This window comes from Arvicola amphibius, chromosome 17 (genome assembly GCF_903992535.2).
Source record: "Arvicola amphibius chromosome 17, mArvAmp1.2, whole genome shotgun sequence".
Lineage (NCBI taxonomy): Eukaryota > Metazoa > Chordata > Mammalia > Rodentia > Cricetidae > Arvicola > Arvicola amphibius.
Window position 1 is genome coordinate 19615039 of NC_052063.2, and position 15521 is coordinate 19630559.

Here is a 15521-nt window from a genome sequence, read left to right on the forward strand (position 1 = left end):
CAAATTTCTTATGAATTGATTTTTGTAATAGTTCCTTCTTCCTGTCTCAGGTTTGTGGATCTTGTATGTACTGGAAGTCACCTAATGAATAATTTGACCTAGGTGGGTTTTTTTTTTTGGTTGTTGTTATTGTTGTAAGCATTCTTTATGTCAACCTTGAAGATTGGCTAGGACCCAATATAAAAGGTATTCAATAACCCACGTATCAAAAGATGTCACCTTTGGCTAGAAGATTATTTTGTTAAAGAAAAACTTTGAGTTATGATTTTGTTTACAATAACATAGTACAATTTCAGAATTAGAAAACTGCTATCTAGTTTTACGCTGTCCCTTTAAGAAGTGAGTCTGTGCTAGAGTTGACTACATTCCCAAGGGGTGAATGTGTTCTTTTCCACTAAAAGAAAAGCTGCTGGGAGAAACTGGTTAAGATTTAACCTCTTGGATGCATCACCTTCAAAGCAGTTAGCCTGAAGTCATGATTAAAGTTGCAGAACTTGAATCTGCAAACCAAGGAATATGGATGTTCTGATCCTAAAATGGGAACCACGTAAATATTCCTTCTGGCTTTATGGTATGGTAACCCATAAATCTAGATGGGTACTGTGGATAACAAGCCAGCTCTTGCTTTTCTAATGTGAAGCAGATGGTTCATAAACAGGATCCTCTACATCTCTCCTCCTAACTTTTTATGTGAGTCTCCAATATTGATGTTTTTATTATGTAAGCACAGTGTGTTGATTATTACAACATCAGATGTAGAGAAACTAATAGAGACTGTGCTTGGGTTAAACAGCTTGAGTTTGTGGGGTATTTATATCTAAATAGGGCTTCAAAGCAGTGGAGGAAAGTCAAGTATATGTCTTTGATGTCATCTATTCCCTCTTTCCGTTCTTAGAAACAGGTCTCAGAAATTCTGTGTAAAGTATAGTTACTGTGGTTAGGTTTTGAGGTGATTTTTCATGCTCTCAGTTGTAGACTGAAATATGAAACATTAGCATTTATTGTACCTTATATTTTTTGATTACATGTTGAGAACTGTGTTTTGAATTTCTTCAGTGCAGATCAGGTTACAATTTAGTGTTAATGGAGCATCTTAAGTTATAAACATTCACAAAAGCTGTTTGAAATAGAAAGATATAAACTACTGCTGATCTATTACATTTCACTCCTAACTATGTTTACAGGAAAATTTATATTTTTGCTTGTTTTATTAATAGCATAATATAAAAATAAACTTGAAAATCAGTATCTTGACTTTTTAGAACAATAGATGGCTTGTCATTTAAAAATATTGTGTGATACAAATAATTATGATTGACATTAATGTACTCTCTATAGAGTGTATGTATATTATTCCTATAACTAAAAGTAATTATCTAAATTCTTTGTTTTTATAAGATTGGCTTTGTTTTGGTGGTCAAATAAGTGGAGCCTCCACATGAGTGGTGTGCAAATCCTTCTGAGTACACAGAACTTTTGGCGGCATAGAATATCGTCCATTCTAGAAATCAGAAGCTGTCAATCCAGTTTAAAAGGTGACAACTGATCTTTGTTGTTGACTGAAATTATTTATCTGTTTGTAGCATTGTGCTATCCCAACAATTACTTGATTGTTTCTATGGAGTGTGATGGGGATGTAAGCACACGGGTGAGTATTACCTTGCACATTCACAATCTGACTACATATGGCATCTGATTTTAGAATGTGATTATGAAATTACCCACTTACCACTTTAAGAGCTATTAAGGTCTCTGAGAAGGAATTTAAGTGTTCTATCTTGGGGGCATCCTGCAGATGACAAATACTGCTGCGAAAGTAGGGCACAGCATTTTCAGGATTAGACACTGAAATAATCAATGCTACTTGTGGGCCTTCCTTAAAATGGCCCAATTAACTGCACGCATGTCCACTTATTCCATTTATGATTCGTGAAAACAGATTTTTTTAAATAAGATTTTGATTTTTAAGAGTGAAAATATGGGATGGAAAAATCCCTAGTTACTCATTCAAGGTCACACGATGTTTTAGTTTCTGAGTTAGAAACAGAAACTCGGTTTCCTAACATCTATCCCAAGCTGCTGGGTGATATCTCTAGAAACTGCATCTGTGAAATTACAATCAATCAAGACAGATATATTTAAGCCCTTGAAAAGCTTTGCTTGCTCTGTAATTCCATATCTTAGGCTGACTATTATACAGTAATTCACAGCAGGTTTTGCAACTGTCCATGCTGGCACAGCATTTGCACCCTAATAGAACAAACAAGACACGCACTTAAATAAGTCCATAGTTCTGCATTGAGTCGTCGGGGTAACTAGTGTGACCTCCTATCTGGAAGATGCGATTATTTCTTACCTAGCAGCATGAGGAACAGTAATTTTTATCTAGTCTTACATTTTAAACGATGGTTCAATGAGCGTATTCTAGCATCCCACACTCAAGATATTAGAGTCATGGAGAAAGAGAGAGGATGGGAGGAACGTTTAGATTCACAGTAAATATTTACTGGAGTAATGGAAACGATTCATGTTTCAACTGCTTACAAGCTGTGTGATTTTGTGTAATTTCACACTTTATCTCTACCCATTTATTTACTGATGACATGAAGAAGAAAATGGTTCATAACTTACTTCTAAATCTTTTGGGTAAGTGGGGGGACATTCAGAATTCAGAACATTTGTGATTTAGAAAGTGACTTCAAACTCTTCTTGCTTAAGAATACATTATTATAGTAGTTGGAGATGGTGGTGTCAATCAATTCAGATTAGATTTCTGTCCGTGTGGGAAAATAAGGATACCAAGAGGGGCTTTCAAAACTGTTGGGTGGTGACTCTAGATCTGGAATAACATGAGCATCACAGAACAACTTAAATGAGAAAATGGGTTATATAAGATTTCTATAACTTATATGTCTTATATGTTATCCAATATTATTATAACATTGTGAATCCCATTTTAGTCTTTGGGATGTTATTCTTGTTTTAAACATTTTGATTAAAAGGACATAGCAAACATTAGCTATTATATGACAAATATGTCTTGGATGAATTTGCCTGGATTACAGACAAAACTTGTGTCCTGAGGGAAAAACCTAAATATCACAAATAGCAAAGGCATAAAAGAGGAAGAAAGGGATGGAGGGAGGAAGGAAGGAAGGAAGGAAGGAAGGAAGGAAGGAAGGAAGGAAGAAAAAAAGGAAGGAAAAAACACAGATGTGGTGAATTGAATTATGTGTCTAGATTATTTTGCTTAATGGGGAGATCTCAAGTTCTGTCCTTTTCCATGAAGTACAAAAATGATTTGGGTGTCAGAATGAAATTTGAATACATCACTGCAATCTTCCCAATGTAGCATTTGATAACTTTTCAAAAAATCACTGGTTATCAGCGTGTATCCCTGGGCCCCATTCCCAGTATAGAAAAAAGAAATAACAAAGGGAGGGAGAAGAAAAAGGAGGCTATGAGGAAATTCTGGAAGGTAGCTAACAGGTATATCTTCTTTTCCTTTGTTTCTTTCCTTTTATTTATTTATTTATTTATTTATTTATTTTAAATACAGTTTCGCCTGTACTTTGTTGGCCTCACATTCCTTCTGAGAGTAATCACTCATCTTCTGACTGGGTAAGTCCTTCTCTACAAGATAAAATCTATACCCGGCACCATTATCTGGCAGATAATGTCTGGACAGGTTACCAGCTCTACTTTACTCTTCTTTGTTAAATGGACATAGTATTGAACTGACTTCCAGTGACTTATTATACCCATATATCAACGCATCTTTCAACTCTCATCAAAGAAGCTTCTATCTGCAGTACATGGTGATGAGTAGGGACCCACAATTAGCCAAGGTGCAGAGATTAAGAGGTTACATAATGCTAAGCCCTAATAGAATACATATTAGGTGCCCCTTCTTTTCAAGGCTAAGTGATCATTGTTGGTCATTGTGGAGGGGGCAGAAACAGTGTATGAGCCAGAGGAGATGGATGACCAGAAGGGGTCAGTGTCTTCTAGACACAGCAAGGGAGCCGCACATAGGAATTTACAGTAGCTGTGACAGCATGCACAAGACCAGGAAAATGTAGATTAAATCCCAGCATGGAGATGGGAAATGTGCATGGAATCCCATGGAACAGCTATTGGCTGTCTTTAGCTGCTGGAAGGAGAGTTCTCTCTTGAAATGTAACACTGGGCAAGTCAACCACACACCAATAAAAGACCATCTATTGAAGAACATTTGGGCAGCACAAATTAGTTTTGACGGGTTAAAAAACAAAAACAAGGACATAAATTTGAGGGTGCAGGGATGGGCAGTAGGTCTGGAGGAGTTGGTGAAGAAATGACAATGATTAAAATGTACAAAAATCTTAAAGAACTAATAATTTCTAAATAGACAAATTAAATATGGATACATAATATTTAAAAGGAATCAAAAAAATCCCTAAATTGTGTTCAAGTGTATAATTCCTAGGTCACCAGCTAGATTGAGATTTAACACAGCACACTTTTGGTTTCTAAAATGAGCGAAAAACATAAAATTTGCATTCTCTCAAGTCACACCATGAGGCTGCTTAAATTGCAGTTCCATGTTTATAACTACTTTCTCCTGATTTTCTTTGTGGTATTTTAACTGGATTGCTACATATTAAACGTCACAACTTTGGGTTTTTATTGCATTAATACATCTTCTGAAGATGAGCATTCATTGCCAAAACAAGACTACAGAAACGACATAAATTTATGTGATACCACTGTTTTATCTTTTGCTGTAAAATAAAGGGAAATTAACCTTTGTTTTTACAACATAGGAGTCCTATCATGAAGGGGCTTTGTCATGATGTCCCTTCTGTTACTCCAACGTCATCTCGTCTTGCCTTTTTACTAACAATATATATTATACTAAAATTTATTTGACTTTAAGTATGAAACTCTGATGCTGTGTTGGGTAGGGACTTCCCACTCCCTTTCTATCTCATCTTGCTATGTTGCCAGTCTTGTCCGGAGCGCAAGGGATCCTTTGTTGAAACTGCAGATACATACTGACATGCCACAATAGACGGTGTCAAGTTTAGAAAAGCAAAGACAAAAATCTCTTTTTATAAGATTTCTTGGTAGTCTCTTTAAATCTGAACAAATTGTTCTCTCATCAAAATCATGACAAGAATCCAGAACGCTGCCTTCTAAGAAATGACATTTCTTTGTTTCAATTTTTAAAAATACATTTATTAATTTATTGTGTAACTGTTTCAATACCAAAATGTTTGGAGAAGGCAAAACAATTTTGAGAAAGAACAAAACATTTTAGAGAATTTAGCAGTTTGATTTTGAAACTTCCCACTAAGTGATGGTAATCCAACAAGTTGTGCTATAGGCACAGAATAGATCTAAAGATAAATGGAACATTATTAAGTCCATAAATAAGATCCATTCATAAATATTGATCAATTTTCCTATTTTGACAAAGATATTCAATGTGAAAATCATTATTGTTTCATCGTGGTTATTTATTTAGTGGGGCATTCAAAAATTAAGCAGCACATAAAATAATAATTTTGCTTTGTATAAAACATGAAGCATTCATAAACTTCTGGAAGAAAACATATGAGATTCTTCATTATTTGAATTTAGGAAAAGGTTACTTAAAAAGGCTACCAAAATGTGATCCTGATTAAATATAGAGCAGTAAGCTTACAACTTGAGTGCCTACAGCTGTAACTCTCTGCCGTCTACAATCCGGAGTGATAGATTCTGGCTCTCCAGGTCTGGAACGGCAAATCTCTGGTCTGTGAATCTAGCTGCTAGCCAGAATTTGGAGAGCATCTTCTTGCCTACCCAGGAATGCTATCTGGGGTAGATGCAAAGGCCCCCAGATTGGTAACAAGAACTCGTCCATTATCACTCATCATTCTGAAAATGCGAATTAAAGCTCACACTTCTTCCAACAAAGAAAATCCAAACTGTATTCTATCAACGTTGCTAAAGATGTGAAGACAGAATCCTCTGTTAAGGATGGTAAAGCATCAGTGTTTATTTATTGAGGGTGAGTTCACTTTTTTACTTTCATGGATATTGACAGAAGCCATGTGGTGATTCTTTACTGTAACACAAAGGGTATTTCTTCAGATACTGACAGTGGTCAGACTATTAACATTCTACACCAGTTCTCTGAGCTCTGATTCCCAGGGGTGACAGCTGCACCAAGAGCTCCCTGGGTGTAGTATATGAAGCAACCTTCCAGGCTGCAGAGTCCTAGAGTCTGTGCTCGGGTGCAGGAGCATTGAACCCAGGTCCTTCCACACGCCACACGTGATCCCTACCACTGAGTGTCACTTTCAGCCTGAATCTGAATCCTTTTAAATGGACGTGAAGAAAATATGCCTGCCCTTACCTCAGGGAGGGAGGGAGAGAAGAAGGGAGGGAGAGAAGGAGGGAGGGAGAGAGGAAGGGAGGGGAAGAGAGAGAGAGTCATTAAGCTATGCAGTAACCAAATCTGCTTTCCAAGAACATTTATTGCGCAACATGAACAACGATAGCTTGAAACAAAAGAGCAGTTGAATCTGCTGCTTGTAAAATCTGCAAAAATAATAAAGACAATAAAGAAATAATAAAGTTAGAACAGGCTCCTAGCACCCATCCATACCACCGGAGAGACTGGAAAATGTAATAGCTGCTTGGGAAATTTTGACAGTATCTTATTAAGTTTAGCTTATACTTTTGATACAGTTATATAAATCTACTTCTAATTTATGAAGTATTGAAGGGAATACTCGCCTATAGATTTGCATGTGCATTCTTACAGAACTGGTGTCAATACCATCTCCCTGACTGCAAAAAGTTCAAACGATTGTTGACTGAGAGAAAGGAAAAGGTGGCATACTGCTTAGCAACAATAAGAAAGCCACAGTTATATACAACAGAATTGATAGCTCTGAAATATATTGAGCTAACTAGAGGGAGCAGGAAGCAAGAGATGTATCATGGTTTAGAAAAGTGAAAACCATAGACAGTAAAAAAAATGTGTGACTGTTTCAGACTGGCTTGGTGAAGGAGAACCCAGCACAGAAGGGGGTACCCTCCTGTACTAAGGATCAGTTGCCTACCACACACAAACACCTGTTCTCACAGACTGATCCTTTATTAAGCAGGGAAGAAAAGTTCAAGTGGTTGCTTTCTGACTCAGGCAGAATGACCTTGCAGGTGTAATTTTTAAGAAGAGAAAACGAAGAGGTCTGGCTAGCTTTCGGGATGTAATCTAACGGTTTTGAGCAAGGCAGAGGGGATGGAGGAGGAGGGCAAAGCCTGCGAGAGCCATGCTTTCTGTGCTAGAGCTGGGTAGAGTCCCATCACTTAGGTACTGGGACGGATTACAAATGCATGTGTCGAGATTTAGGAAGTGATATAGTATATGAATAATTCTAAACCTTGGTTCTCTAAAGGGTCAGAATTGATAAAAATATATATAAAATGTAGGGGCTAGGCTAAAAGGCAGAATTTAAAATGGAGTTCTCCCACATAAGGGTGTGCCCGGAGGCTCGGTTGTCATTCTTCCCTCCCTGGAGTTGATGGATACACATTGCTGGGTGATTAATTTTATTTCCTTTGGAGATAAAAAGAGGAATTAAGAAAACCGTCCAAGCAAATGTATCTTGAAAGTTGTTGTACTGGCTGGTTTTGTGGGTCAGCTAGAGTCATCAGAGAGGAAGGAGTGAGTCTCCGTTGAGGAAATGCCTCCATGAGATCCAAATGTAAGGCATTTTCTAAATTAGTGATCAAAGCGGGAGGGCCCAGCCCAGACAGAAATTGGGGTTCGACCTGGATGTCAGAAAAACATAACATCTACTGTCTCCTACCTCCTTCCTCAGCCCAAAATGGTGATCCTTCCTCAGGAATCTCAGAATGAGACTGCATGAACGCTGTCTCCTCCCGTTTTATAATCCTCTCTAGTGCTGGGATTAAAGGCGTGCACTGCCCTGTTTCTGTGGCAAACTAGTGTGGCTATTGGGATTAAAGTTGTGTGTAACCACTGCCTGGTCTGTAAGGCTGGCCAGTGTGACTGTTTGACTTCAGGCAAGCTGTATTTATTAAAATGAAATATCACTACGACCTCTGCACCTGGCTCTTGCCTCCAGGTTTAGGTTCCTGCCCTGTTTGAGTTCCTGTTCTGACTTCCTTTGGTGATGGACAGCAATGTGAAAATGTGAGTCAAATAAACCTTTTCCTTCCCAGCTTGCTTTTTGGTCACAGTGTTTTGTTGCAGCAATAGAAATCCAAACTAAGAAAGATGTAATATGGGAGTACTTCCTATTGACTCTGTTTCCTTCATTAAGATATTATGTTATTCATGTATTAGTACATTTTTAACTGGAAAGATTAAAACGTTACAAAGCATTAATGATTTATAAATAATATAGTTGAAACTTACTTCCACGCTACCCATGAGTATCTCCTTGTTAGTCGAAATAGAAGTCCTAGTCATTTCCTGTCACTTCTCATACACACACACACACACCAGAAATCAAATATAAATGGCATATTATTTATGCTTTCCTTAGTGATTTATTATGAGTCATCTGAATGACTCATCATGATAAAAATATAGTTATTTATAATAAGTGTGTAAGTATCCAGTTAGGTCCTTCTTCTAAATAAATGTGTAAAAGAATGACGCTACCAAAATTCAATTCCTATTTTTTCCTTTGGTATTTGAATTTCTCTAATTTTTGCTACTCCAAAACATATCAAGTTATGTGCTGCTATATGCATATTCTTTGGAATTGACAGTTTGAAATTTTTGTTGGATAAATTCTAAGGAGAATTACTTCACCGAAGGTTGTGTGTGTGTGTTTGATTTATAGTTAGTGCCAAAATATAACATTTGTGGCAACTTGCATATTGTTATTGATTTAATTTTTGCTCAGCACAGGCTTGAGTGAACTGGACTATCAGTGATTTATAACCTTACTATTCATTACATTTTATTTTCATTTTCCTTGATTACTAATGAAGCTGAGAAAACTTTTCCACACTTATTGACCATTCAGAATTTTCTTTCTATCTCTTCTCTTCCCCTGCCGCATTTCTGCTTCCTCTAGAGAAAGGCGGGCCTGATTAGCTCAGGCTAGCCTTGAGGTTGTGATGCTCCCACTCCAGCCTCTAGAGCATTGGTGTTACTGATGAATATCCCCACGCTGAGCTTAGATTTCTTTTAGGATTCTTGTAAAGATAAATTTTTACTTTTTCGTTAAGTTATTTTTATTCTCTCTCCAATTTATAGCTGCTCTCTGTGCACACTAGGGTGTTGTGCCTTTATGCATTACATCTCTTGCAGTTTTTGACACCAATTATGCCTCTGCCTTTACTGAGGTTCCTCGTGTAAACTGCATTTGCAGTTAAATGTGACTGTCATTTCTTCTGTGACTTTCTAGGTGTCTTATTTTTGACAGTTCCTATTTAAAGATATGCAATTCTTCAAACGGTTCCTAGTCTTTATATTGATTTAGTTTTTTATATTGAAAGTTTTAAACTTCCACCTAAATTTTAGTTTTGTGTGGATGTAGAGATGAGGTCTCCGGTTTCTTCTACAGATATGAACAATTAAATCATCATGAATTATTAACAAGCGTTTCACTCTTTGGTTTAGTTCATATTATTTGCAATTACTAAAGGATGCGCTCTTCTTTGGGATCTTTTCTTCTTCCCCTCTGCCTGCTTAAACATTTCAAAATAGTTTAATTTCATATTGATATCCTTTCAGTTTCCAGATACCATGACTCTAAAATGTGATTTAAGCATGAAAAACGTATGAATTTTAACTTGGATTTTAATTGTAGTTTAAGTAATTGTGTAACACTTAAAGTGTTTGCAAGTGTTTCTCATTTTCCATGCTAAACTACTGTCCAAATACATAACTCTTTGTCAAGCTGAACTACCCTCATCAAGCCAGCAGAGGGTGGACAAGAAACTGTTTTGCTGGTGAGAAATTGAGAATAATTTTTAAATGTATTATCTTACTGATCTATGAAACACATTTAAAGAATTAAAAATACTTACTCCTTTAGGTATTTTTACTGATCAAAGTTACTCATACACAACCAAAACCTAAATATTTTATGTTTTCCCATATATTGCTGAATTCAGGGATGAATCTAGATCTTTTGAAAGGGAAGAAGAATTTGGGGCATAAATTTAGTTTATGTATACAACAGAAGTAAAATGGAATTGAAATAATATGGAGTATATTAAATGTGACTCCTACTTATTTTTTTTAAGGATCAAAGCTAGGAAAAAAATTCAAATGATTGTAGAATTATAATTACATATTTCTACCATACATTTCATAAGATGAATGGTGTTCTCATGTGAGAACAGGCATATTAAACAGTCTCTTGTAGATAACAGCTATACATAAGCTTAAAGTACTTGTTCTTTTACGTCCATTGTAGGAAATTTGGCAACACTGTGAACACAACAAGCTAAAATGGGGTTAATTGAATGAGAATTTATAAATGGGCTGTTGGATATTTTGAAAACCATTGTTATTCCGACGTTGTTTTTTTGTTTGTGGCCTGCTGCTTTTGCTGTTTATAAATATTAGAATGGTGGAGACTGCTACACAATAGGAAATGCTCCACTGAACCGCTCAGGGACAGTAATTCAATCAAGCAAAGGTGACAAAAGCCCCGAGGGCCATTTGTTTATGTGACAACACAGATAGACCTGGTTTTGTTATGTCAATGTTTTTAAGTCAGGAAGCCTAGTGTTAAGTTAATGCTCTACCAGGCCAACTGCATTACTCTGAATTTGCTGAATCTGTCTCATTTTTGTCCTATATTTGGTTCTGTTGGGTGTCAAGATATAGATCTGCTGTATAATTAGGTACACATATTTCAATATATAGTATTGTGATGTGTGAATATACTTTACAAATGACAATATAAATAAAATTAAATAGGGGACAATAATATATTCAAAGTGATTTAGAAATTTACTGTGGATCTAAAATTTCTCTCCATTTAGTTTTACGTTGGCTGTTGGCTTGCAGCCTTTATTATTTTTATGTATGTTCCTTGTATCTTTGCTCTCTCCAAGACCTTTGTCATGAAGGGATGTTGTATTTTCTTGAAGGCATTTTCAGTATCTAATGAGATGATCATGTGGTTTCTTTTTTTTTTTTTCCAGTTTGTTTATATGGTGAATAACATTGACAGACTTTCGTGTGTTGAACCATGCCTGAATCTCTGGGATGAAGCTGACTTGATCATGGTGGATGATTTTTCTGATGTGTTCTTGGATTCGGTTTGCCAGTATTTTATTGAGTATTTTTGCATCAATGTTCATGTGGGAGATTGGTCTGTAATTATTTCTTTGTAGTAATGTTATTGGGTATCAGCGTAATTGTAGCCACATAAAAACAGTTGGACAGTGTTCCTTCTTTTTCTATTATGTGGAACAATTTGAGGAGTATTGGTATTAGTTCTTTTTTGAAAATCTTCTAGAATTCTGCACTGAAACCATCTGGTCCTGGGCTTTTATTTTGGTTGGGAGACTTTTGATTACTGTTTCTATTTCTTTAGCAGTTATAGTTCTATTTAATTTGCTTATCTGGTGTCGATTTAATATTGGTAAGTGATAATTATCCAGAATACTGTTCATTTCCTTTAAAATTTCCAATTTTGTGGAGTACACATTTTTAAAATATGGCCTAATAATTCTTTGGATTTCTTCCATGTCTATTGTTATGTCCCCCTTTTCATTTCTGATTTTGTTAATTTGCATATTCTCTCTGCATTTTGGTTAGTTTGGATAAAGGTTTGTCTATTTTGTTGGTTTTCTCAAAGAACCAACTCTTTGTCTCATTGATTCTTTGTATTGTTTTCTTTGTCTCTATTTTGTTGATCTCAGCTCTCAGTTTGATTATTCCTGCTGTCTAGTCCTCCTGGGTGAGTTTGCTTCTTCTAGTTCTAGAGTTTTCAGGTGTTCTGTTAACTCATTAGTGTGGGATTTTTCCAGCTTCTTTATGTAGGAATTTAGTGCTATGAACTTGCCTCTTAACACAGCTTTCATTGTGTCGCATAAAGTTAGGTATGTTGTGTGGTCATTTTAATTGAATTTTAGGAAGTCTTTAATTTTCTTTATTTCTTCCTTGACCCGTTGATGATTCAGGTGAGCATTGTTTGATTTCCATGTGTTTGTGGGTTTTCTGTAATTAGTGTTGCTGTTGAATTCTAATTTTAAGCCATGATGATCCAATAAGATACACGTGGTTATTCCAATTTTTGGTATTTGTTGAGATTTGCTTTGTGACCAGGTATGTGGTCAGTTTTTGAGAAGGTTTTTGAGAAGGTTCCATGAGGTGCTGAGAAGAAGGTATATTCTTTTATGTTTGTATGGAGTGTTCTATATATGTCTGTTAAGTCCATTTGAGTCATAACATCTGCTAGTTCCCTTATTTCTCTGTTAATTTTTTGTCTGACAGACCTGTCCAGTGGTGAGAGTGGAGGGGTAAAGTCTCCCACTATTAGTGTGTGGGGTTTAATGTGAGATTTAAGCCTTAGAAGTATTTCTTTTACATATGAGGGTGTCCTTGTATTTGGGGCATAGATGTTCATTATTGAGATTTCCTCTTGATGGATTTTTCTTGTGACTAATATGACATGTCCTTTATTTATTTTGATTGATTTTAGTTTGAAATCTATTTTGTTTGATATTAGGATAGCTACAACAGCTTTTTTCATAGGTCTATTTGACTGGAATTTTTTTCTCAACCTGTTACTCTGAGGTGATGTCTGTCTTTGAGGTTGAGGTGTGTTTCTTGTATGCAGCAGAAGAATGGATTCTCTCTCTCTCTCTCTCTCTCTCTCTCTCTCTCTTTCTTTCTTTCTTCATGAAAGAATGCACCAAACACATTCACATTTATTTTCCCCTTTTTAAGCAAATAACAAAGACTCAGCTTACCATCTTTTTAAAAAAACCTAAGCTTAACATTACATATTTAAACAATTTTCAAAACTGACAAATTTGCCAACATCCATGCACAACTAGAAAACATCCTTAATTTGCACTAAACCAGAAACATATTACCATTGATGCAGTAATAGCCGTCATTACTAAATACTGAAAATAAAATTGAAATATTTCTGTAGAAGCTTCATCTGGCAATGCTAACTTCACAGCAGACTGCCACCACTCACTCACAGTTCAACACAATGGGAAAAAGATCCATGCTGGTGTCCAAGAACAATCTTGACTTAGCACTATTCAAGAGACACAGGGCTCACCTCGGATTATGGTTTCTTTTGTTTTGTTTAAAGCAAAGTACATACAGAGATTACAACAATTTTAAAGACAAAAAATGGTTCTATTGTGTGGTCCCAGCAACAAACTCAAAAGTCTGACAATTAGGGGCTCCAATGAGCTGTTTTATAAATACTGTAGATTAGGTACAGTTAAACAGAAACTTGAGTTTGTTTGAAATCTTCAAAAAAACTGTTATTCCTCAAATGGTGCTTGTTTAACATTTCTGTTAAATGCATGCTTTGAATTACTTGTTATCCAAGGTGCTCCTTACCATTTATCGTCAAGGACTTTAACTGTCTGTCTTCTTCAACTTCTACTCTTTCTTGACCATTCTCCACAATTCTCTTTTTAGTGATTTATTTTTGCCATTCACTATCTTAGTAGAAGCTGATATTTATTTGAAGTTGCCCATCCTTCTGCCACCAAATGGTGCTGAAGAGAATGAGGTGAGACCTCCGTGTCCTAGTGACCCGAACGAACTGAATTCTGTATTGAAAGCAGGAAATCCACCAGCAAAAGAAGGAAATCTACTGAAGGCAAAGAAAAAGAGCCTGCACCTTGGCTTCTATTTCCTTGGGAGGCCCTTTGGCTCCCAAAAAGTCATCAAATGGATCTTCAAAGAAGTCAAATGAAAATATGTCCCTTCCACCAAAAAATTCCCTGAAGACATCATCTGGATTCTGGAATGTGAAGCCAAATTCCAACCGACTGTCAAAATGACTTCCACCTCCTCCTCCTCCACCACCATTTAATCCTTTGCCGTATTTGTCATAGATGTCCTGCTTTTTTGCATCCGATAAAACTTTATATGCCTCAGCTACTTGCCTGAATTTCTGCTCTGCTGCTTCTTTATTTTCAGAATTTTTGTTTGGATGTCATTTAAGTGCCTGTTTCTGACACGCCTTTTTAATGTCCTCAGGTGAGCATGTCTCTGCATGCCCAGAACTTCGTAGTAATCCACCATGCTTTAACAGATTGTTGGAACAAATCCCAGGACCCGACAGCCCAGCCAAGAGGGGAAGTCGGTAGGCCGGTGTCCTTGCAACTCTGGCACAGCTGCGCTGGCCGGATTCTGTTTTCATGTCCAATCTGTTAGCCTGTGTCTTTTTATAGGTGAGTCGTATCCATTTATAGTAAGGGATATTAATGACCAGTGATTGCTAGTTTCTGCTATTTTAGTTTTTGTTTTTGGTGATGTTATTGTATGTGTTTTCCCCTTCTTTGGGATTTGCTGCTGTGAGATCATCTTTGACTCTTTTCCCTTGACACCACTATAATCCATTTTCTCATTCCTCCACTTTCTTTTCTCCTAATTAATTTAACAGTTCACACCCTTTAGTGTTCTCTTTCTCTTTCCTTCTCTTCTTTATGATTTCCTTTCTTGTCTTTTTTTAAAGCTACAGCGTGAGTTTATTTTTTCCTCACTTTCTATTAAAAATTTCCATCTCCTCCCCTTCTCCTCCCCCTTCCCTCCCCTTCCTTCCACTGGAGAGCTTGTATTTAAGCCTTGGACCTGTAGTTGTAAGTGCAGGGACAGGTGCTTGCACACGGTTGTGGAGGGGCTTATAGTGACCCTGAAGATAGTCCATCTCCCCTCTGCACTAACTTGACAGAGAACTTTGGCTGTTTACTCTGAGCATAGTGGGCTGCAGATGGGATCTGGGCCCGCATCAGAACCAACTTCATGGAAGCATTTGGGGCAATTGTGAATATATGTGTCCCAGAAATTCCTGTGCTTTTGACCCTTTTTTCTTAAACCTCATTGACCATATGCAAAGAAAAGCATAGAAGAATATTCAGTATATTCTTCAAGGTTGTTGGCTATATCTGTTAGAAAAATCTGGCAAGGTGGTAGAGCTAAGAAGTAGACTTTAAAAATTAGTTAATGGTTTCCCTTTTAATATTTTATGTTTGATGACTGAACATTGTTGTAAGCAATTTATAATATGAGTGATACACATTTAAGAGATCTCCCTGCAGCATAACATACAACACATTATTCTTTACAAACTATATTTATTAATAGTCATCTGTATACTTAAACAATAAATAGCTTGCTATGCAAATATTCCCTTTAGTCCTAGAAGCTTACATGAAAACAGTTTCCTAATTGTTCTGTTCTGCTGTGGACATTAACCAGTATTAGGCATTTTAGCACTAATGTGAGCACTTCCATTTTGAAGTTCATTCAAAAGACGATACCTCTAGGAATTCAGCAACCCTTTACA

At 36.5% G+C, this 15521-nt stretch overlaps 1 pseudogene; it reads right to left on the minus strand.

Annotated features, from left to right (window-relative positions):
• Positions 1 to 13544: 13544 nt before the first annotated feature.
• LOC119803266 lies at positions 13545 to 14257 on the minus strand (annotated as a pseudogene).
• Positions 14258 to 15521: the final 1264 nt, after the last annotated feature.